A 22,987-nucleotide genomic window follows, 5' to 3' on the forward strand; every position below is an offset into this window, starting at 1 on the left:
GTGTGTGTGTGTGTGTGTACTGACAGAGAGAAATGATGAGATGCGGTGAGCTTAGCTAACTAACTGATCAGCTGAGGAGCAGAGCATTTGCCTGCCCATCATGGCATGCTGCAGGCTGGAGATGTTTAAAACCCTCCATCTAGCATGCTGCTAGTGGGGTGAAAACAACCCCTCCCTGGCTCTTTAGCTCCTCTGCACAATTCAGCTGAGGGTAGGTACTGAGGAGGGGGTGGTTGTCCATGGGCATTAAGAGGTGTACCTTTGCATGTCTGTTCTGAGCTGAGTGTATTTGTGTGTTGTATGTCTCCGTGTGGTGTGTGTGAGAATGTGGATGTGTGTGAGGGAGAAAGCGAGGGAGGGAAGGAGGGAGGGGTGGAGGTGCGAAGTGCAAAAAAGCCCCCTCCAGCTGTAGCTCCACCTCCTTTGGGCTTTGGCCCCATGCTTCTCATCAAGCAGCTTTTGAAAGGTTTCCACCATGCTAATATAACCCTCAGGCTTCAATTTTTCCCCACCCCTGGATTTCATCATAAAGTGTCTGTGAGCATGCTGCAGAAGGAGAATGAGCTTCGTCAGAAGCAAGGGCAGATAATGTCCTTGGAGAACAGGAGAAACCATCAAGAACTATGCAGTTAGCAAAGAGCCCATCTGGGGTCAGGGGAAATGTCTCATTTTCACTTCTCCTACCCTATAGTTTCTCCTCCTACTTCGGTCCTTACAAACCAGGGTGGCCAAGTGTCCTCTTTTGCAGAGGAGAGTCCTCTGTTTAAAGAGGTGTCAGAGGACAATATTCTAGTTGAAGGTGTCCTTTAGTCAAAAGGCTGTCCTATCCAATTCTGGTTTAAAGATAAAGATCCAGAAGGACTGTTGTCCATTGACATGAATAGGCACATGCACAGGTCAACTCAGCACAATCTTCTGCAGTATGGTGAGATGTACTATATTTTCATTTAATTATATCTTCTCTGTATTCGCCTCCATACATATACATTAGCATGTGCCAATGTTTTGAAAATCACTCTCCTCTTTTTGTCTCCTTTTTTGGTGATTTACCAATGGCCACCCTACACAGAAGTCACTATATTCTGCTGAGGTTGAGTCAAATTCTGATTCTTTTTACAAGTGGTCTCAAAGGTGGGAGCAGCAGGAACCTGCATGCCCCTATTGACCTCCTCCACTAAGTTCCAGTGGCCCAGCAGTGACCATACTCAGAACGCCTCATCAAGCACGCACAGTGGCATGCTCAGTAAGGGTATGCTTCATTCTCTTTGCACGTCTGGTGGAATTGTATGGAGGGGGACCCAAAGGGGATGGCATTGTCAGGCAACTGCCAAGGCCTGTGGCCCAGCAGGGGTCCAGCTGCTGAGCCTGAGTGCTCTGGCCCTACTTCTCTTCCTTCCTGTTGGTGGTGACGCCGGACCACCTGCCCCCCTCTGAGTATGTCTATAGTGACAGGAGCAAGGTGATGGAGCAGTACACACCCCTCGCCTTATGTTCTCCCTCCGGATGATGGTGCAGACTGGGCCCAGAGCAAATGGGCAGTGGAGACAGTGGCAAGGAGGAGATGGTCCTACTCAGAAAACATTGGAGGTACAAGCACCAGGGTCATCTTGCCAAGTGACTCGTAATTCCACAGCCTGAAGCCATGTAGGCTGTTCCTGGCTAACAGCCGGAGATGTTTCATTATGCCAAGTAGAGTGGAAGCCAACTAATATGAATTCTCCAAAGCACTTACAGGACCAAGAAAATCATAAAGCCTACAGTATGCATTTGCTTCTTTCATATCCTTGGCAAATGGCAAGCTGAGAGATATACAGCTTTCTCGATTGGATGTACAGCAAGTAGTTTGCCAATGCAGCATCCTCCAGGGTCTAATGCTCTGTGTAGAATTTAGTTCTTGAGGTGCACCAAGTCATGTGTTTGCAGTTCAGCACCAGCAGAAATGCACATTCGGTGCAGGCATTTTGCAGAACTGTAACACAGATTTTCTTCAGTAATGAGGGTCTTTTCAACACCACTCTGGCAGTTTAATGTTGCCTTAAAGCAGCTGTGAATTAGTCAGGGTATGGAGCACTTTATCGCAAATGACATTTCAAGTTCGTTTGCAAGTTTGGAATGACATGTACCCAGACCTTTAAGCTTTGGGTTTTTGAAAAGCTGTCATTTCCCCTTTACATCCCTTAGCATGAATTTTGTAAAAAGAGATGGGGGGGGTGTATTGTTCTTAAATTTCTATACGAGTTCTTATTTGTTTCAGTATGCTCACATTTTTTTAAAAAATCAACCATTACCCTAACAATTTCTGGATGTATATGAGAAGCAGAAACTTCCAGGATGGCCACATAATAACAACAATACACTGCATTCATACAGTGTATTTCACATCTTGGGAGTGTTTCATAACCATGTATTATTTCAATTGCCCTTATAATACTATAGACAGGTCAGCAATATTATCTCACTATTGTAGATCAGGGACTGGGGCCGAGAGAGTAGTTGTTTCTCCTCAAGCAGCATTCTCCAAATGCTTAGTACTACAACTCCCATCAGCCCCAGCTATCATGGCCAGTGGTCCTCTATGATGGAAACTATAGGCCAAAACATTGGAGGGGCCTACATTGGGGGAAATTGCCCTAAGGTCACCTGTATTACCTAGCATTTTTATCCTTCACCCTTCCTTGAAGGAGGTCAGAAAAACACGCAGTTCTCTCCTCTATTGTATCCTTATAACAGCCCACCGATATAAATTAGTTTGAGAGACAATGCCTGTCTCCTTTCATTCAGCAAGGACCATTCTGGAGTGTGGATTTGAACCAAGGCTCCCCAGCTGTGTTCTAGCAATAAAACCACTGCATCATGGTAGACCTCAGTACATTAAACCTTCTCCCCTAACACTGATAGAAAATGACCTGAGAATTTCAGGAGTCATTTTTGCTGTACAGGACAACCATGAGGCAGAGTTAGCACCCGATTTTTGGTCTCATTAAAGGGTGCTTTATCATTAGTTATTCCATTTATAGCTATTTTAATTTTGCTGCCAAAAAAGGAGTGCCAGAGGAAGAGCTTGTGGGATTTTCTGTCACAGAATCAAAATAATTTGACTAGCCTTGGGCATCGTACACCGCGAACTGTGTGTGTGATAGTTCGCTTCACCTCCTCAAGCATCAAAATATTTTGGGATGCCCTCCCTGTGTTCGACTTGTATTGTGAATTAGTCACACGATTCCCAGAAAACCAAAAGTGGAAAGGTTGCATGCTATTGCAAAATAAATAAAATGACACCAGGAGCCCCCTCTGGGGGAGTCAAGCAGGAGCCACGATTTGCACAATGTCCACTTGGGCTCCGTGGGTCAGGCAAGCCATCAAAGAGGCACTTGTCAAGTGCTTAGCATGGTGCTGCAGGTGGATATTTCCTCGTTCATTCATACAACACCCTACCCAAGAGCAATGGAGCTTTGGCGTACAACAGCCTTGCCCAGCCTGGGGCCTCCAGAAGTTTTGCACTTCAGTTGCCATCTGCTCCATCCAGTGTGGTCAGTGCTGGGAGCTGCAGGCCAAAACATCTGGGGAAGCCTGGTTTACAGCAGACAAACAAAGCCATCATACAATAATGGCATTTAAAAACAACCAGCAGGAAGCACATAATAACAACTTTTCTAGGCAGCACCACAGGGGAGGTTACATATCTGAGCAAGCCCTTGGCATAGTGCTCCTGATGCCACCGGAGTGCAGCCACAATTTCTCAAGCCACCTAGTAGCACTGCCAGTTGGGGCTCTCAGCAGGCTACTTCAGTGGTGCTGGGATGTGGCACTTCCTATGGAAACTGTACAACATTCCCACAATACCATGTCTAACTTACTCTTGGTATATCAGCTTGTTGCATTGTGCAAAAGCTTAAATGGTGGTCACTGGAGTAGAGTGGAGTTGCATAGCACACTGGCACACACTGGCTTTTGTGTCAGTTGTAGGATAGAAATGTCCTTAGGGTTCTCCAAATTCTATTTCCAAGCTCAATCAGCTTGCATCCATTTCATAGTAAGCTTTTCTAAAACCATGAACATTCATACATATTTTTCCAAATGTACACATTCTCTCTCCCATTGATCAAAGCATGTTTCTCTGCATTTTGCAAAATTAAACACTTTTATTTGCATTTTTCAAAAGTACATATTCTCCAAATGCATTTTCTTGTTGTTGTTCCACAAATTACATTGCAAGCTGGGAAATGTATGGCCTTGAGCACAGATTATGTTTGAGTCTGCAGTGTGTTCCAGTAGGTGCCAACTGGGTATATTCTCACCAAGACTGAACTGAAACAAATTCCTCATATGCCCCTCACTCTGGGGGCAGTGCCACATGCATGGCTAGCAGCAAAGAGTCCTGCATCCCCCATTCTGCCCCATATTTGCTCACACACTCACCAGAATGATAAGCCCATCTCAGGAGGAGGAAGAGATGTGCCAGAAATCCTTTGCCTGGACACCCAAGAGCCTGCAGTTATGGCCTTAATGAAAAGATTGTGGTTCTGTTTCATATTTTACCATTACTTAAAGACTTTTCTTCATCTGCCTTCATTTTGGGACTAAATAACTGCTGCACCGTTATGTTCACAGCAGAATATGGTTCCTTCTGATGGAATGAGGCTTCCTGGACACAGTGCATGACCTTTATGTCATGCAAGATGCTCTGCTTTCTGATTTGTTCACAGGGTAGCTTTTGTCCTATGAAGCCTAAAATGGCTTGGCTTCTTGTTTCCTTAGAAACCCTCTCTCTCTCTCTCTCTCTCTCTCTCTCTCTCTCTCTCTCTCTCTGTGTGTGTGTGTGTGTGCGCGCGCGTGCGCATGTTTAAGCTATCACCTACCTACCAGGGCTTAAATATGTTAGGGCAGTGGTGGCGAACCTATGGCAAGCGTGCCACAGTGGGCATGCAGAGCCCTCTCTGTTGGCACATGAGCCAAGTCACCTCAGCATCACCCCAGCAGCCGAGCATCAGATAACAGTGCTTATAGGGGCCATGCGCATGCTTGGAAAGGAGTAGCGGTGCCAAGCAATGATGTCACGAGCCATGATTCATTAGCTGTGACTCGTCCTTACTTTCGCATGGCCAGTCAGTGCACTGCCAAGGAGGGAGGGAGGGAGGGAGGGAGGGAGTGATTTGCTTGGACTGGCTATAAGTTGTTTTTTTCTAAACTAAAACCTCAGTATTCAGGTTTTATTGCAGTGTTGGCACTTTGCGATAAATAAGTGGGTTTTGGGTTGCAATTTGGGCACTCGGTCTCTAAAAGGTTCGCCATCACTGTGTTAGGGGTTGTCATTAGGGCTTTCTTCCCTCTGGAGAAAACTTTGTACTTGTTTCTCCCCCTGGTGGTGAAATTTCCCTTTACTCGTTGTCTTCCTGTTGTACAGATAGTTCTGTCTTGGTAACAACCTGAAGGAGCAGTGTCCATGTTAGCGCAATGCCATTTTAGGGAAGCTTCTGAATTATCATCATTGGACCAATTCCTGGGACCTACGATGCAGATGTTAGACTATACTGAAATAAGCACAGTGGTCGTCTTGTCTGCCAAAGAGAAAAATGGTTATGTTAAATCACTAATGTCATGTTTAGATCAACAACTTTCTTGAATTAGGCATCAAATTGGTACATGGAATATAATGCTATTTCTAAGGCTAGGGATACAATGCTGTACAACCCTGGCCAACATCAACATGCCTGTGATGATGCGCATCAGGCCTGTATTTGAAACAACAGACTTGCACACCAGCTTCTGCTGGAATGGCCAGACCATCCTTCACTTTCAAAGGCAGGAGGGGAAACTTTTTCTTCTGTGGAGGACCTTATTCCTTTGAGAGTAATCTGTTGGGGGTACCTGCTGCCAAAGAGGGCAGACACAGAGCCAGTTTCAGGTTGCAGAGGCCCTCTGGCAAGTCACCCTCGATGCCCCCCCTTCAGTGGCCCACCTCCTGCACTGCCGTTGTCACCCAGGCCTGGCTCGATGTAGCCTTCTGGCCCGAGTGAGGCGGTCCTGCCCCTGCCACCACCCGCTCGCTTGCAGGCTGGCCCTCATGGCCCGCCAGTCGCTCCCTCCTGACCTGGCCAACCAGCCCAGCTGCCACCTGCTTTTGCCCGCCCAGCCATTCCTGCCGCCTGCCCCGGCACTCTGGCCTTGGCTGACCTTTCACAAGCACCCTGTTGCTGGGCTGCAAGGCAGGAGCGAGTGGCCAGCAGGGTGGACAGCAACGAATGGCCAGGCTGGCAGATGGGGGGACGGGTGGCTGAGCCAGTGAAGGAGCAGCCACCCAGCTCTGGGTGCAGCAGATCACATGCACAGACTGCCCCCGCCCAGCTAAGGAGAGGCAGCAGTTGGCAGCACGCCCAGCAAGCCACTCCAGAGCCCTGCCTCCTGCTCTCTTGCTGCAGCACTTCCCCGCTTGGGGAAGGGGCTGGCTGAGCTCTGCAGAGCACCCACTGGAGGCAGGGAGGTGAGGCAGGGGTGGTTCTCCTGGTAGAGTGGGGTGGATAGAGGAGCTTCATCACTGCTCCACCAGATGTAGGTAGAACTGGCCCTATGTGCACCTGCTGCTCTTCTCTTTCTCCTCATCCTCTTTCTCCTAAGGGCTGATTTTGGATGGATGCATGCAGCTGATTTTTCTTCCTTTTGTGAAGTGGATTTCTTTTTTCCTTCTGCTCCTGGTGGGCCTAAGTATCCTTCCCCAGATTTCTCAACACATGCATGCATAAACCTTGTTCTCTGTCTTTCTCCAAGCACAACAGATCAATTGTTATTTGTAAAAACTGCTGGACATACAGCAGTCACTGCACATAGATGAAAAGACCCAGGTCCCTTGCCTGCAGGCTCCCAGACAAGAGTACAAAATGCAACCTTGGATGACCAGCAAGAGGCAGTTCCAAGTCAAGTAGTGACTTTGGGGTGACTTCCGAGGTGAGCAGAGGCAGAGATCCCTGGAATAATCACCCATCCTCAAACAAGGCGGCAATGACTGGGAAGGACTCTTCAGGTGAGTGGGCCTCAAGTTCAACTGTGCTATGGCTTCCTTCAGGGTGCATTAATGATTTGATCTTTAGCTGCAGTTGTTTATTTGTTTGGCTTTTTTTCAACCCCCTAGAGCAGATTTCATGTTCTCTGCCTTGGCTCTGTGCGACTTCAATTATGCTGAGTGTTTGTGAGACTCGGCGTGCAGGGAGAGGCTCCGATTCATTACTGTGAAATGCGTTTGATCTCATCTCAGCTTCCCATTTGAAATGGAAATAGCTGCATTTGTCAGTTTGTCAGGTCCCCAAGTAGTCATCCCACCAGAATTACCCAACAGGCATCCCTCCTCCTCTGCCATTGCTCTGGAAAGCTAATATCCAGCCCACACCACACTCCCTCCACCTAGCAAGACATTTGTCTTCCCCTTGTGACTTTGCTCCAAAGAGTATCATTTCCCATTTGTCTTGATGGCAATTACTTCCTTATTTTCAAAATCCATACAAATCCATAAAAGTAATACTTTTATCGAGCCAATTCAAAAATCACCCCTGCCAAAAAAATGTGCAAGCTTTTGAGATGTCCAGGACTCTTCATCAGGCAAGATGTTAAGCACCTTGGGTGAGTGAGTATATGTGTGCACACATGGTGGTGCATGTGTGACTTTTCCCTCCCACTTCACTCTGCTCCTAATCCTCGCCCCCAGCCCATCTTTTCTGTAACATCCAGCCTGATGAAGAGACCTGGGAGAAGAGATGAAGAGATATCTCAAAAACTAACACATCTCTGTGGTCCTGGAGATGGCCTAATAAAGGTATTTCACTATATGGGTTTTGGAATTTTTCTTATGGCTACCATGGCTACTTTTGCCTTTTGTATTCCTTATTTGTCCTAAGATCCAACCTGTAATCCTGGCTGTTCACATGCCATGCTTTAAAGCATTTTACTTGTGGTGCTCCTTCATAAAGCATGAACACTCACTCCTTACATGGTCACCTTTAGTTGGAATGGGAAGAATGGAATGGGTTCAGTTTGCCACTTGGTAGGAACTTACCAAAGCTGCATTACCAAATCAGTTTGCACACCAGAATGGTTATCCTTCAGCACTTGCAAGTCACAATGCAGTTCTCCAAACATATAAAAACCATAGAGAAATTCATGCATTAGGGAAAGGGGCACTCAAAAATGTGCATATTGGTGAGGAAAGCATTAAAAAAGCAATATATAAGGGGAAAGTGTACCCCTTTAATATTATGAATATTAGGCAAAATGTGTACCAAAATGCATGCATTCAGAGAACCATAGATGAAAAGGCATATAAATGCTCATGTGGACTTTTTAAAAGTTTCAGGCTGATAAAAATTTGGGATGAAACAAACTGAAGATTAGAAAAAATGAGAAATGGAGAGAAACTCAAATGAAAAGATTCATCCATCCCTAGTATGTAGCAGAAGTAGAAGTGGGATATGAGCAGCTTGGCCACCAAGAACAGAGAAAAGAGGTAACAAGATTGGATGTGAGACTTTTCTCCCATTACTAAGTGAGAAGGGGCATTTAAATGTTGTTTTAAAATTTAGTAATTTTAATAGTTTACAGTCGCATTGATTTATTTTATTGGTTATATATTATTTTATTGTATAGTTTTATTGATTGTTTTTATTCGTTGTAAGCTGTCCTGAGATGATTGTCATAAAGGATGGCCTATAAATGTTTTAAATAAATAAATAAATAAATAGCATAAATAGCATAAATGTAGAAAGGAAAGAGGTCACAAGCATTGTTGTAAGTGAGAGCAGCGCAGGTGGAAACATAAATACTTAGATGAGGTAGTCATGCTGTTGGAATGTTTAGCCTAACCTAATGGATATGTACACACCCATTCTCACTTTTAGTGATGTAGTATACATTTATTTTTATTCATTCTTGTCATCAGTGCAATTCCATGCATCTTTATTCAGGAGCAAGCTCCATCACATTCAGTGGTGTTCACTCTCAAGGAAAGATTCAGAGGATCAGAGGAGGCAGTTGTGCCCTCCCCCATCAGGAATTTATTTATTTATGTATTTATTTATTTTACTGCTGCTACTGTGTGTGCAAATGGCCTACTGGGAGGGGAAAGTCCTCCCTTACCCTCCCCCAGATCCAGGCCTGCATCAGATGACAGCTCCTGTTGAACATACTGTTGACCAGACAGGCACAAAAACAGAAAGAATATGATAATGCTCATAATAATTACAACAACACGTCAAATTATAAACCCAGAAATAATCCACTGTCAGGATAGAAGCAGCACAGAAATTATGTCACAGCAGGCCATCATGTTGATTAAAGAAAATAAACACTGCCCCTTTATTTTATTTATTTATTAAAACATTTTTATGCCGCCCCATTCGCCGAAGCCTCGGGGCGGCTTACATCATTAAGTTAAAGTAATTATAATATAAATTAAAAATATAAATATTAAATTAAAAATACAACAATACAGTATAAAATAAGCCGCCCTGGCCAGATAAAATCCAATAATTGATGGATGGATCTCTCCAAGAAAGACGTTCGGTAAGGGGCGGTTGCAACAGGTAAGGCCTTAGTATGCCATCCCATGCATTGCCTGCAGCTCTTTTACAGGGAACCAGAGCAAAGCTTCATGGCCAGGCCTCAAAGGATGAGAAGAAACATCTAGAAGCAGCTATTGCATAAATTCTGCCCAAGTCAGGCTGGCTATGCAAAGTACAGCTTTGCTTGTGCTTCTAGTGTGATGAATATCCTAAATAGACAGTAACTCTACACAGTACATCTGAGAGAGCCCATTGTGATGCAGAAAACAAAGCATAGGACATTTGGATCAGGACTCACTTTAAATAACTTCTCAGCTGTGACGTTTGGTCCACCTCTCCTATCTCACAGGGTTGTTGCAAGAATATAAATGTAAGAAAGGATAAAGAGTTTCCAAGGAGTGATAAAGGTGCATTATCTTCACTTGAGCAAGAAAGTGTTAGGGCAGTGATGGCGAACCTTTTAGAGACTGAGCAGCCAAATTGCAACCAAAACCACACTAATATATCGCAAAGTGTCAACATTACAATGAAACCTAAAAACTGAGGTTTTAGTTCAGAAAAAAAAAAACTCACAGCCAAAGCAGGCAAATCTCTCTCTCTCTCTCTCTCTCTCTCTCTCTCTCTCTCTCTCTCTCTCTCTCTCTCTCTCTCTCTCTCTCTCTCTCTCTGGCAGGGCACTGACCAGCCATGCGAAAGATCAGACAAGTCACGGCTAATGAGTTGTGCAACGTGACGACATCTCCTGGTGCCTGTACTTTTTTCCGAACAAGAGCATGGCCCCTATGTGCGCTGCTATCTGATGCTCGGCTGCCGGGACAATACTGGGGTAAAATAGCTCACATGCCAATTGAGAGGGCTCTGTGTGCCCACAGTGGCACGTGTGTCAAGGGTTGGTCAACACTGGACTAAACCTACACTGGTGCACACGCCAAACACTAATATAGGAATAAAAAAAATTGAAAAAGGTTGATTTTGAGAAAGCCTTCCTTGATTAGCTTTTTCTGCACAGCTCATCATGTCTGCCCATTCTAAACACATTCCAACCATCAAAATCATGCCAGGACACTGAGTTTTTCTAACTCAGTTAGAAAACCAGTTAGAAAACCCTTCCCTGATGCACACCCCGAACCCTAAAATAGGGAAAACGTGAATTCAAAATAATGTGATTTTGAAAAAGCCTTCCTTGACTAGCTTTTTCTGCACAGCTCATCATTTCTGCCCATTCTACATGCATTCCAACCTTCAAAATCATGCCAGGACACCTCGTTTTTCTAACCCTAACCTTATTCTGCTGCACACCTCTGACACTAATATAGCCATCAAAGTTCCATTAAAAATGTTTTAATAAATAAATAAATAATAATAAATAAAAAGAGGGCGATTTTGAAGAAGCCTTCCTTGAGTAGCTTTTTCTGCACAGCTCATCATGTCTGCCCATTCTAAACACATTCCAACCATCAAAATCATGCCAGGACACTGAGTTTTTCTAACCCTAACCCTTCCCTGGTGCACACCTCTGACCCTAATATAGCTGCCCAAGTTCCAATAAAAAGTGGGCGATTCTGAAAAAGCCTTCCTTGAATAGTTTTTCTCCACATCTCATCATTTCTGCAGATTCTAAACATAATCCAGCCACAAAATCATGCCAGGACACTTCGTTTTTCTAACCATTACCCGACCCTGGTGCAAATCCCTAACCCTAATACAGAGCAAACTTGAATTCAAAATAATGCGATTCTTAAAAAGTATTCCCTAATTAGCTTTCTCTGCACAGCTCATTATTTCTGCCCATTGCAATCCCACTCCAACAATCAAAAGCATGCCAGGACACAGTCTTACTCTTACCATAACTCAACTCTGGTACAGCCTAATGTGGGGCCAAACTTCCATTAAAAAGAGGGAGATTTTGAAAAAGCCTTCTTTGAGTAGGTTTTTCTGCACAGCTCACCATTTCTGCCCATTCTAAACGCATTCCAGCCCTCAAAATCATGCCAGGACACTTTGTTTTTCTAACTGTAACCCGACCCTGGTGCACACCCCTAAGCCTAATATAGGGCCAAAGGTCCATTGAAAAGAGGGCGATTTTGAAAAAGCCTTCCTTGAGTAGATCAACATTTCTGCCCATTCTAAACACATTCAAGCAGCAGAACCAAAGCATGCACCCTGTTTTAATAACCCCTATTTGAGCTGTTATCCAATTCTCGGCTGCTGGGGCGATGGTGGGTTGATTTGGATCGCGTGCCGACAGAGAGGGCTCTGCATGCCCACTGTGGCATACGTGCCATAGATTTGCCACCACTGTGTTAGGCTAATGCCCCTATCCCCAGTTCTTCTATTTTTTCTATATGGAGGAAGGATGGATTGACATTGAAGGTGCCGTATATTTCTAGGATCAGTGGTGGGTCACAACATGTCCATTAGATACTTTGTACTAAAACTCTCATAATCTTTGAACATTATCCCTGCTGGCCGAAACTGGTGGGAGTATAGGTCAAAACCTCTGGTGGATCCCAAGTTGCCCATTCCTGTGCTAGACTACTGGCCCCGTGAGGCTGACTTGTCCCCTGTCTTGAGCAAGGGCCCCTGAATCTGGATCCTTTATCTTTGCTTTCCATCAGGGAGGTTCCAGTGCAGCACAGGCTGCAACCGCTTCAGGCCTGATGATTAAGAACCACCACCATGCTGCAATTACTGGTGAGAGGATGGGCCAGTTATTGTATTTCACTAACTCCAGAGCAGTGGGAATTTGATTCATTTCGGAGTTAATCTATTACCCTTTGGCACCCTTTCAAAATACTCCTATACCATAATTGCACAATATAAAGAGAATGGAGAAGGAGAGTTCAATTTATTCCATTAACATTTTAAAAATACTTTAATTACGATAAAAATTGAAAATGTTTAATGTGAAAAGGACCTTGACTTTATCTGGTCCCCTCATTCAGCCTGCAGATTTTGACTCTTTTCTGATTTATTCTGTATCACTCTTCCCAGCTGCTATGCACAGACACACATGACGCATCTCCGTCTCCTTTCTTACCCTCTTTATTGGCTACCTGTTCATTCCTGACCTTGCCTTGTCCTTCAGAGGCATGTTTGACTAGCATCTTATAGCTACAGGAGACAGAGTGCTTGCTTGCTTGGTTTGATTTTTTGTTTGTTTGTTTGCAGCTTTGGGGACCCAAAGTACAAAGCTATACACCCGAGAGCAAATCTGCCATCCCGTCCAACACACGATGCTGTTCTGGCTGCTGGCCAGGCAATGCTTTTGTTAGATGGTCAGTTCATGTTTCATCCATGTGAGCAAATGGTTAGGACTTGGAGGGGGTCTCTGGGCACTTGGGGATCCTTCTGTGCTTTGGAATCAGACACCCATTCAGTGTTTAGAGAAGGAGGCAGAGGAGCAGTGGCAGCAGGGAGGCAGCAGAAAAGGCGGCTTGGAGAGCTGTGTCTGCGGGAGAGAGACCCTGAAGGAGAGCGCAAGCCAGAGGGAGATGCTGCTGGCTGCAAGGAATGCATAAAGGCATGTTGGATTTCTCCCTGGGGATCTAACACAGGACTGTGGACCTGCTGCCTTGCGGGGATATCTCACTGCCTCTATCAATGTGTGTGTGTGCGTGTGTGTGCATGCATGTGTAAATACAGCAAATATTACAAAGACTCCTTGCATCTCTCTCGTTCAGAGCCATTGGTTCAAGTGTTGGGCTGGTACTGGGGAGACCATGGTTCTGGTCCCCACTTGACCAAGAAACTGTGGGCCAGTCCCAAACTCAGCCTAACCTACCTTACAGGGTTATTTTAACAGTAGAATGGGGAAGAGGAAAATCATGTACATCTTCTTTCCTTGGGTTCTTGTATGAGGAAAAAAGGCAAGATATAAATGTAATAAAAGAAATCAATCCAAAGGAAACAAAGGTTGCAAGACTCAGCTCAGAGGTCTATTGAATTCAGTGGGGCTGACTTTGGAGTAGACAAACACTGAGGAAATTGCACGGTAATTCTGTAGCACTGCCCCAGGACCTCTCGCTGCCTAGGGGACTAACAGTACAAAGCTGAAGCCCAGCGCTGCCTGCAGTCCTGCTAGTTCTGGATGAACGTGGCCTCGCTCCTCAGTCTGGGCCGAGTCCTGCTTCCAGTGGTTCTGGACAGGCATGAGCGCTTCTTGGGACATCCAAGGCATCCATCACATTCAATCTGTCCCCCAGGCCCCTCTCTTCTTTCAGCAGGGCTTAATCATCCAAGTAATCTATATGGCAGGCAAGCTACTCTTACAGCTATAGCTTTTAAAGCACTCCCATTATCACAAGAAATGGAAATGATCTAAAGGATGATTATCTTCCATGTAAAGAAGGGTGAAACAAAAGTATTTTGGCTGGGTTTGCCCAAGCATTCCTCACATAGAAATGACCTTGTGATGTTCAAACAATCACACATTTGATATATGTGAGCTGACAAATAACAACATGTCTAAGAAACACATTAAGCTGGCTGCCAAATTCCCCCTGAAATGGAATTCATGATGAAATGGGAGCTTCTCTCAAAGCTGAACCATGTTCTGTAAAATCATGGATGGCTTGCACAACATTTGCATTTCCAGCACATGAATCCAGGATGGTTTTTATCACCTTCAGCACAGGGTTGTAGTGCAGCCAGGGCTCATAGGAATGCAGCGCCAGCATTTTTTTAATTAGCAGGGGCTGCAACATCATTTGCCACCCGCCTCAGCTTCCCTGATCCATCCGAGCTTAGCGTCAGTCCTCACCGTGAGGTGTGTGTGTGTTGGGGAGAGAAGCATCTTCTCAGCAACCATACAAAGTGGTAATGTCAAGCATTTGAGCTGGTTTGGTGTTGAAAGGGGAATAAAGTCCTGCTCACCTTACAGTTGAGCTGCTCCAGATGGAGAAGAGACCTGCTAAAAGTAGCTTGTCAATCTGAGTCAATGCAGCTGCCTGAATGTCGGGATTCTCTCTGGAGTCATGGCTGCAGGGCCGCTCACAGGGAGTGCCTGCACATGCCAAAAGTCCCCATGGCACCATGGCGTCACTATCAGGGCACTGCAAACTTCAGGCAATCCCTGCTTGTTCACAGCATGCCTTGGACAGGATGGCTGGAGATGGCCTGCAGTCCAACACATCTGGGGGAGAGAAGTCTACACTCAGTTATCATGGCCGCTAGCCAGTGATCACTCTGCAGTCCATCTGCCTCACCCTTTCAAAACCATCCAAGCTAGTGCCCATCCCGTATCTTGCACAGTAGCTCCTTCTGCACATTCACCCATGTGTGACATGAGGAAGCCTTGCCTTCTGTCAGTGCAGACTCAAAAACAGGCCACCTTCACTGGGTGACCAGGAATTCTCATGTTTTGAGTGAGGGGACACAACAGAGCCCCCCAGCAGGGAAGTAGGAGAGGTGGCTACAGCCTCACACCAGCAGGACACACTACGGAGGCTGCAGTGCTCTTTTTGCCTCCAGTTGTCTCCACTTTTAAAACTTTCCCCTCCCATCGAGAGCTGCAGGGAAGAAACATCCTGAGCCAGTTACAGGGCTGCTACAGTCCTGCAATCTTCTGGTGCTCCAAAGCCTCCCCCACGTCTTCCAAGAGCACTTCCCTCTCTGTTGCCTTGAGTTTGGACATGGAGGAGGGGGCAGCGTGGGCTCCCCTCACATGGAGGAGCCTTGCTCTTTACCCTCTGGCCCTTCAAATGCCCTCACTCGCCTTTCCAGTGTCCTGCTCTGTTCTCCTTTACTTAGTCATCTTCCGTCCTACAAACACTATTATAATGTACATTTTTTAGATATTTAGCAGTTGTGATAGTGCCCTGTTTTTAACCTGTTTGTTTTAGATTATTCAGAATGTAACCTGACTGTTCACTTCTTACATGGCTTTGCTTTTGAATGAAGCTGTAATTATGGCTCTCTTTAATGATACTATATTGGATTATTTTGTACTATAACCTACTCTGAGGGCCCTTGGCGTTCTGGACGTGTGATCACAGATAAACAAACATATACATGTGTGGAATAAATTTTGCAGCTCCTTCTAGAACAGAGTGGTTATTGGAGTAGAGATATGCCTTATAACACACATTTGTAATTTGAGTATGTTTCTCTCTTTCTTGTCAGAGAAACTGAGGAAAGAGAAGGGAGGGGAAAAGTCTGGAAGATTATGAATAATAGTATGAAAATGCAGTTGACGAATTCTGAATGAAACGAAAAGCATGAAAGTCTCTTAGTTCAGTGGGACTTATTTCCAGGCAACTACATATCAGATTGCAAACTACAAGTTTCATTTGTATATGATTCAGAGACTGTTTTTTCCTTGGTTAACCACTAGGCATGTGGTCATCTGTGTTACACTGGAAATGGACATTAAACATCTGATTCTGCATTTTATTTTCTATAATTCTCCTTGGTTCACTTTCAAGGATGCTTAAAAAGGGCATTTTCACACCCTCCTGGGGCTTCTTGTATGTGCATTCAACCCCTCCCACTGGACCTTTACCAGCAAATTACAAATGTTCTTATCATCCTAGCATTTCAAAAGTGTTTATAGCACAAACAGAAAGCTGACCAGACTGGGCATAGCTTAGTCTGGCTGAGCTCTGCGTCATGAGCCCAAGGACCAACGCTACCCCCAAGTAGCACTGGGGAGCTTCTTCTCACTATCCTGGAAAACCAAGGCATTAAAAGCAGAGGAAGGTACTCTTGTAGGAAGCGCACGCAAGCTCTTGGCTCATATTCATCTCACACCAAAACGATAATTAAAGCTGCCTGTCCTTTCTTATCTCAGACACAGATGAAAAATGAGTATGAAGAAGGGAGAGATGAAGGGAAAAACTAATCTCTCTCTCTCTCTCTCTCTCTCTCTCTCTCTCTCTCTCTCTCTCTCTCATAAATTCCTAAGTACTGGTGAAGAGTAAGACTTTCAATGGTTACTAGACCTGATGGCCACATGCCATGTCCAGTACTAGAGGCAATAAGTCTGTCTGTATGCCAGTTGTTGTGGAATATGGGTGGGAGAGTGCTGTTGCACACAAGCCCAGTCTGGGCAGCCAGTTGGCCACTGTGAAGAGAAAGCTCGCCTAGGTAGACTCTTGGGCTGATCCAGCAGGGCTCTTCTTACGTTCCTTTGGCAAAGGGTGCCAGATGGGCAATGCAGGTATTTGTGGTGTTCCTTTTACTCAGGGTGCAAGGCTCAGAAAGTGGAGTTCGCGAGGGGTCTAGACTGCCTTTGTGCTCCAGTATGGCAAGATGCACTTAAGAGACCTGCTCCCATTGCCTAGGGATGGGTGAAGCCATCTATTTCCAGTCTGTGTCACCTCCTAATGTACTCACTTAGAAGCCCACTCTATCCTGTTTCCACATTATTCTGTAAATTAGATACAAGCATGCATTTAAATATGGACTTTAAACATATTCACTCAAAATAATATATGCACTTATAATGTTTTTTCTCTCAAAATACATATTTCAGCAGTGTAATTTGATACATTTTTCATGCCAAGAACTGTGTTGGAACATTTGGGAACGGCAGGAGCTGGTGAATTAGTGAGTTCTACACGTTAGTCTGGGAGCTGTGAATCAGGCCAGCTTCCACCAGAACTGGTGAAGACTAGATTTCTCAAGCATCCCTATTTTGTTGGTCAGTCAGTTGACTGGCTGAGCTGCATTTATAGGCTGCCTTTCTGATGAGCTCAAGGCAACATATGCAGGTCTCCTTGCCCAGGGTTGTGTCTTCTTGTTCATTAGGTCCTCTTAGGTCAATGTCTTAGGCAGCAATCCTACATCCATCCCCCTGGAAGTGAGACTCATTGGACTCAATGGGACTTACTATTTTATTTATTGGCTTGATCTGATTTGAATTATTTCCCATCCTTCCTTATAAAGAACCCAAGGTGGCTTATAAACTACATAAAACACAGTATAAGCAACATTAATATTGCATCTCTAAAATCACAACCATATAACTTGCATAAAACCATCATTACAACCCACAAATAAAGCACTTGCCCCAAGGTAGGCAGAAATATCAATATGCCTCAGACTCAAAACCTTGTGAGGACTGCTGACTATCCGAAGGGACTTTCAGAGCTAAGGTGTCAGCACAAAGAATGCCTAGCCATGTGTGGCAACTCCCTATCACATACGAGTATTCCTCAAGAGCACTACAGGTGACATCTTCCTGGCTAAACTTAAATCGTGGGTTGCTCAGGATTGGGGTAAATGTCTGCTTTGAGTTGGCATGCATAAGTTTCCATTAGTGCTGATTCAAACCTGCTGTGACACTTGCCATTTAATAGAAAGGAACTCAGAAAAAAAAAATAGCTGGGTTGGAGATGTAGGGGGAGTTTGATTATACTTGTAGGCAACACTAGAAACCAAATGTTCAGCCTGAAACACCCTCATTCAAGTCTTTCCAGATGCAGTCCACCCAGCACTACCTTTGAAGTAATTCTGCTAATTTCATGGAGAACCTCCAAAGCAGGCTTTTTGTTCAATGACCCATCTGTCAGGACAAAGATGATCTGAGGATAAACGTTATTAGCTTTGTGAAATATACTAACATTGATGCAAAGCAGGAATGTAAGTACATGAAATAAAACATTGTATTGAATTCATGCCTGATTTTCTCTCTTTGTCTTTCCTGATCCCTTTTAATGGCTGTTCTGTACAATCTGAGTTCAAGTCCTTTAATTATTTCAGATGCAACACACACACACACACACACACACACACACACAGAGTTGCCATGGAGTTATTGAAGTGCGCTAATGTACATTCTAATACATCAAGTTCATGCAGCCCAGTGATTGGTTTGACCTGGATTTTGTGAGCCTGAACAACCATCTTCATAATTTCTGAAATGTTCGAAGTAGGACAGAGATGAAACGCTGATATATATAGATATATATACCCATAGTCACAGGACTACCACATAAAGTGATGACTTCATGTGTGAGTGAGCCTTTGCAGGTGACCTGATGTCACTTCAAATACTTGTTTTACAAAGAAGACATTTCAAATAAGCAGCTGCCAGTCAAACACTTCAAGTGATGTACAAGCATGTGTGAACTAATCTTAAGTCTGAAGCTTTGCCATGGCAAAAAAGTAAGAACAGGTAAGAATAAGTTTTGAGAGACAAGGTTAACATGAGTACTTTAAGGAGGAGAGCCATAATGAATACTGGAATGGGAGAGATGCACGAGGGTTTGTATATAAAATCAGTATTTGATCATCTAGCCATTCTCAGCCAAGGTGCCATTTTATAAATGATGCAAAGGTGCAGAATACAGGTTCACAATGCTGACCAGTGAACAGTGATGGGTGAATTTATTCTGGGTGAATTCTCAGATAATGACAAACTTACCCATGTAAGCTTAGTTGAGAGTTCTCCATTAAAAGTAACATGTGTTCCATGTCAACAAGCTTTTGCTTATGCACAATATCAAAGTCCATCTTGGGAGCTGTAGGCTGGAAGTACAGTGAGTCATCATGATATTAAGTATCATCACAGTATGTTCCCCTTTCCTGGTTGTTTTTATGTAACCTCTCTTTGAATCTCTCCACTCACCAAAAGCAGCGAGGAAAGTACACACATGTTCACCATACAAAAAGAAAAAACAAAGGACTAACAATGACAACTCAGATCTGATTGTGTGTGCTGAATTTGATTACTCAAATCAAGCTGCTTGTGAGCTTGGCAAAAGGAATGTATAGACTCCTACTTGACTATCTCTTCAAACATGATAGATGGATAAAGTGACGTTGCGACTGAACAACAACAAATCCCTGTAAACAAGAATTTGTTAACCCAATCAACTCATTGCATGCATGGAAATAACATTATTTTGATACGAAGTGAACATTCTTAAAAGCTCACGATCAGCTTTAGTACTGGAATTTAGTATCCTGAATCCTGAATTTAGTATCCTGAATTTAATCCTGAATTCATTCCTAGCACTTAAAAAAAAATCTGAGCCTTTTGCATGGGCAACATCAGCTGATCAGGTGACTAATAATGAAACTGAGCAGCATCACTACCTGTGAGCTGCGCAGAGGGATGTGGCCCTTGGCCCCTACACGCAGGGGGTATTGACTTCATATCAACAGCTCCCAAGCATGAAGCACTGCTGCTGCAAGTCCTCATTCCTATGGTCATGTAACTTCCATGCATACAGGTGTGAGGACCATGGCCCTAAGGAGCCTTTAACCAGAATGCTGTGTTCACACAGCAGATTTTTGCATTATGTGCTTTCTGAAATAGGGAAGCGCCACTTCTAAATTCAGGACATGAATATTCATTCAAGTTCAAAAGAATAGCCTGTGGTTTACAATTTTTTGTTTTCAGAAAGTCACATCCACGTGCATTGCAAAAGTGGCTTGATGGGTGTACCCATTTCCTAGTACTTGGATCAGTATAGTAATAGGCCTTGTCAAGAGTTAGAGGACAACAGATATTGGAGAAATTAACTTATTCCAAATAAGAAAGGGAAGTTGTGGGTATAGAAAAGGCAGAGCAGGGGAATGGTAGGCTAATAAACCAGGGAAACTCAACAAAGTAGACTGCAGAGTGGTGCTGGTGTTGGTACATAGACATAGATTCAGGAAAGGAAATGTAACAATAAAGACCATAACCATCTGATGCTGAGGCATATCTTCCCTGAACAGAGTGAAGGATGTCTTCTCTAGTCTGCTGCCCTCTGGTGGCCGGATGACAGTAGGCTTGCTCTTCTCTGTCTGGTGCCATGTGCTGGCTGATATGCGCACTTCTCAAAGGATGTGCATGAATGAGCATCCAGCTTCCTACCACTGAGCTCTCTGTGTCTCACTTCTCAGTTGATTTCACAAGAGCCTGCTGCTGGCTGCCCCTACAGTCCAAACCAAACCTGATAATTGATGCAGTAATCCTCTGGATTCCCTCATTAGCAGCTGCTAATGGCTGGTGTGTTAGTGAGGAACACCCGGAGCAGGACCAATTCAATTAAGCCTCTAATAAAGCCATTGTAAACTACAGTAATGATGGAGTTCAAAGTAGGGATTACGGAAACCGTTCGCAATGGTTTGTGACAGCAGCCGAGCCATCCTTCTTTTTCCTGGTAATTGAGTACTATGGGGCCGAATGACTTGCCTTGAAATCCTGTCACTGGTTGTCTGGTAAAGTAATTTGTGTGTCAAGAAAAGCTGATGAGGTTGGAATTCTCACATGGAAGCTTCATAATTGCACCATTTAATTCTATGCTGTAATTCACTTAAGAGGGTTTGTTTGTTTGTTTTGTTTCTCTGCAAGCAATTGGCTGAACTGCTGTGTTATCACAGAACGTTCACTTCCAGTTCACATTTCTGGGTCTGAAGCTGTCCACAATGCAGTCTTTGCAGACCAGCTCCTACAAGGAAAGGAAAAGTTGTCCATTCAGCTGGAATTAAAATTACACAGAAGCCCTAATTAGATCAGAAGTGGTGTAAAGAAAGCTCAGTTGAGTCCTTGGAAGTGGTGTAGAAAGAGGTGCCATGTGACACAGATGTTAAGGAGAAGAGAGTCTAGAGATTGGGTGGCCCAAGGTAGGAAACAGTTTAGGCAAGGAATGAGAAAAGAAGAAACAAAGGCACACAGAAGTGGAGTAAGATGTTAGGAAAGCTTATATAAACTCAGTGTTGACCTGCAATGTGTTGACCTGGAAGGTGCACTTTTAGTGGTCATTTGTTCCTGGCAAAATTGCCCCTCAAAATTGCCCCAAAATTGACTGGAGACGAAAAAGACACAAAAATGTTTTTCTCTGCAGAGAGAGGGCAATACTGTAAAAGAAACAGTATTGCCCTCTTTCTGAATTGGCTTAATTTGTCCAAAGTGTTGTCATCCTGTAACCAAATCCAGAAGAAGGCTAAGATGAAAAGGAGAAATGATGCTGCTCAGGAAGCAACCAATCAAAGCAGAGGGAGGATTTTAAAAAAAAGTGAAGGGAGGAGGGATCTCAGGCCTTTTGAAAGCTTTATATTATCCTGAAAATCATTGTGAGTGAACATTTGGGCAGCATTAGATACAATTGATGCTGTGTATTTGGTGCTTCAGAAAACAGCTGCAAACCAAAATCAAAAATAGAGTTTGTTTTAGTTTTCCAGAAGTTCTCTCAAGTGATGTGCCTCAAAGGTTTGTCAGGTGTGTCCCACAATGTAGGAGCAGGGATCACTAAAGCTATAGGTACATGTCTGCAAGAGAAAATAGCTTTTTATGTTCCATTACCAATTGGGATAGGACAGAAATAAGTGCTCTTCAGTCTTGGTGTGTATTAATTTGTTTTAAAGAACATGGCAAGAGAAAGAGAAGCAGTACAAGAAAGTGTTTCTACTAAATTACACCTCTGGAGCTTGTCAGCTGGAATCCAGACAACCAGGGACTCAGAGCACCAGCTCTGCTTCTGCGTGTCACTCACCACCTCCAGTTTCTGTCTTTTTTTGTTTCCCTCTACTTCCTGTCTCCTTTGTTCATTTAATTCTTGCTTATAATAAAGAACACAAGGGCATTCAAATGCAAATAACATAGCACTAGAGGGGCAAGGGAAGAAGGAGGATTCTTGAAGAGGAATATGTTCCTTTTTCTTTTCCTGATCTCACTCCAAAATCTGCTTCTTGGGGTGGGGGGTGGGGGGGGGGGGGAGAGAGAGAGAACATTGCATTGCAGATTTGTTTCTAGAAAACATATGCCATCTGCCTTTGTGTGTGTGTGTGTGTGTGTGTGGAGGGTGGGAGGAGATTATTAAAAAAGTATTGAGTAAAGGGCAAATATTCATTTAATAAATGCCACTGCAACTAGCACCTGCTCAGAAGCATCCGTGACCTGGCAGCTCCTGAAATGGAACTTGGGGGTGACAAGAGAAAGCTGCCTTTCTATTCCTCTTGCACTGCTGGCTTTTGTTTTTGTTTTCCTGTCCCTGCAAACTTGCCTCTTGCTTTTCCTTTCCTGAAATTGTTCCCAACTTCCCTCCAAATAAGTGTTGACTCTTGTTTCAATCATTTTCCCCACCTCTCTCAGCATGTTGGCTATTTCCCCCTTTTCAGTGTTTCCCATGCTAGGATACTTGAATCAAGATTTCGCACTTGCCTTTTTATTGTTATTCTGGATGTTGTTGCTCATTCTTATTGGACGTAATGGCCTTTCCTTTCAGTTTTCTTTGTATATATTTTTCTACTTTATCCCCAAGTCCATGTGCATGAGAAGCTCTTCATGGTATTTGTGCAGCAGCATGTCTAATGTTGGTCTGGGACTTGCAAAACCCAGGCTCAAAGACTTACCCTGCTATTGAACTCCTTGGGTGCTCTTGGGCCCTTTTATCTCCCCCTGCAGATGCATCTTTCCCTGCATTTGGGAGGGAACTGCCTGAGACATTTGGGAAGTTTTAGTCCAAATTTCTGGAAGGTGCCAGTTTGGGCAAGACTGGCCTAATGTA

This window comes from Varanus komodoensis, unplaced genomic scaffold (genome assembly GCF_004798865.1).
Source record: "Varanus komodoensis strain SLA01 unplaced genomic scaffold, ASM479886v1 scaffold8, whole genome shotgun sequence".
Lineage (NCBI taxonomy): Eukaryota > Metazoa > Chordata > Lepidosauria > Squamata > Varanidae > Varanus > Varanus komodoensis.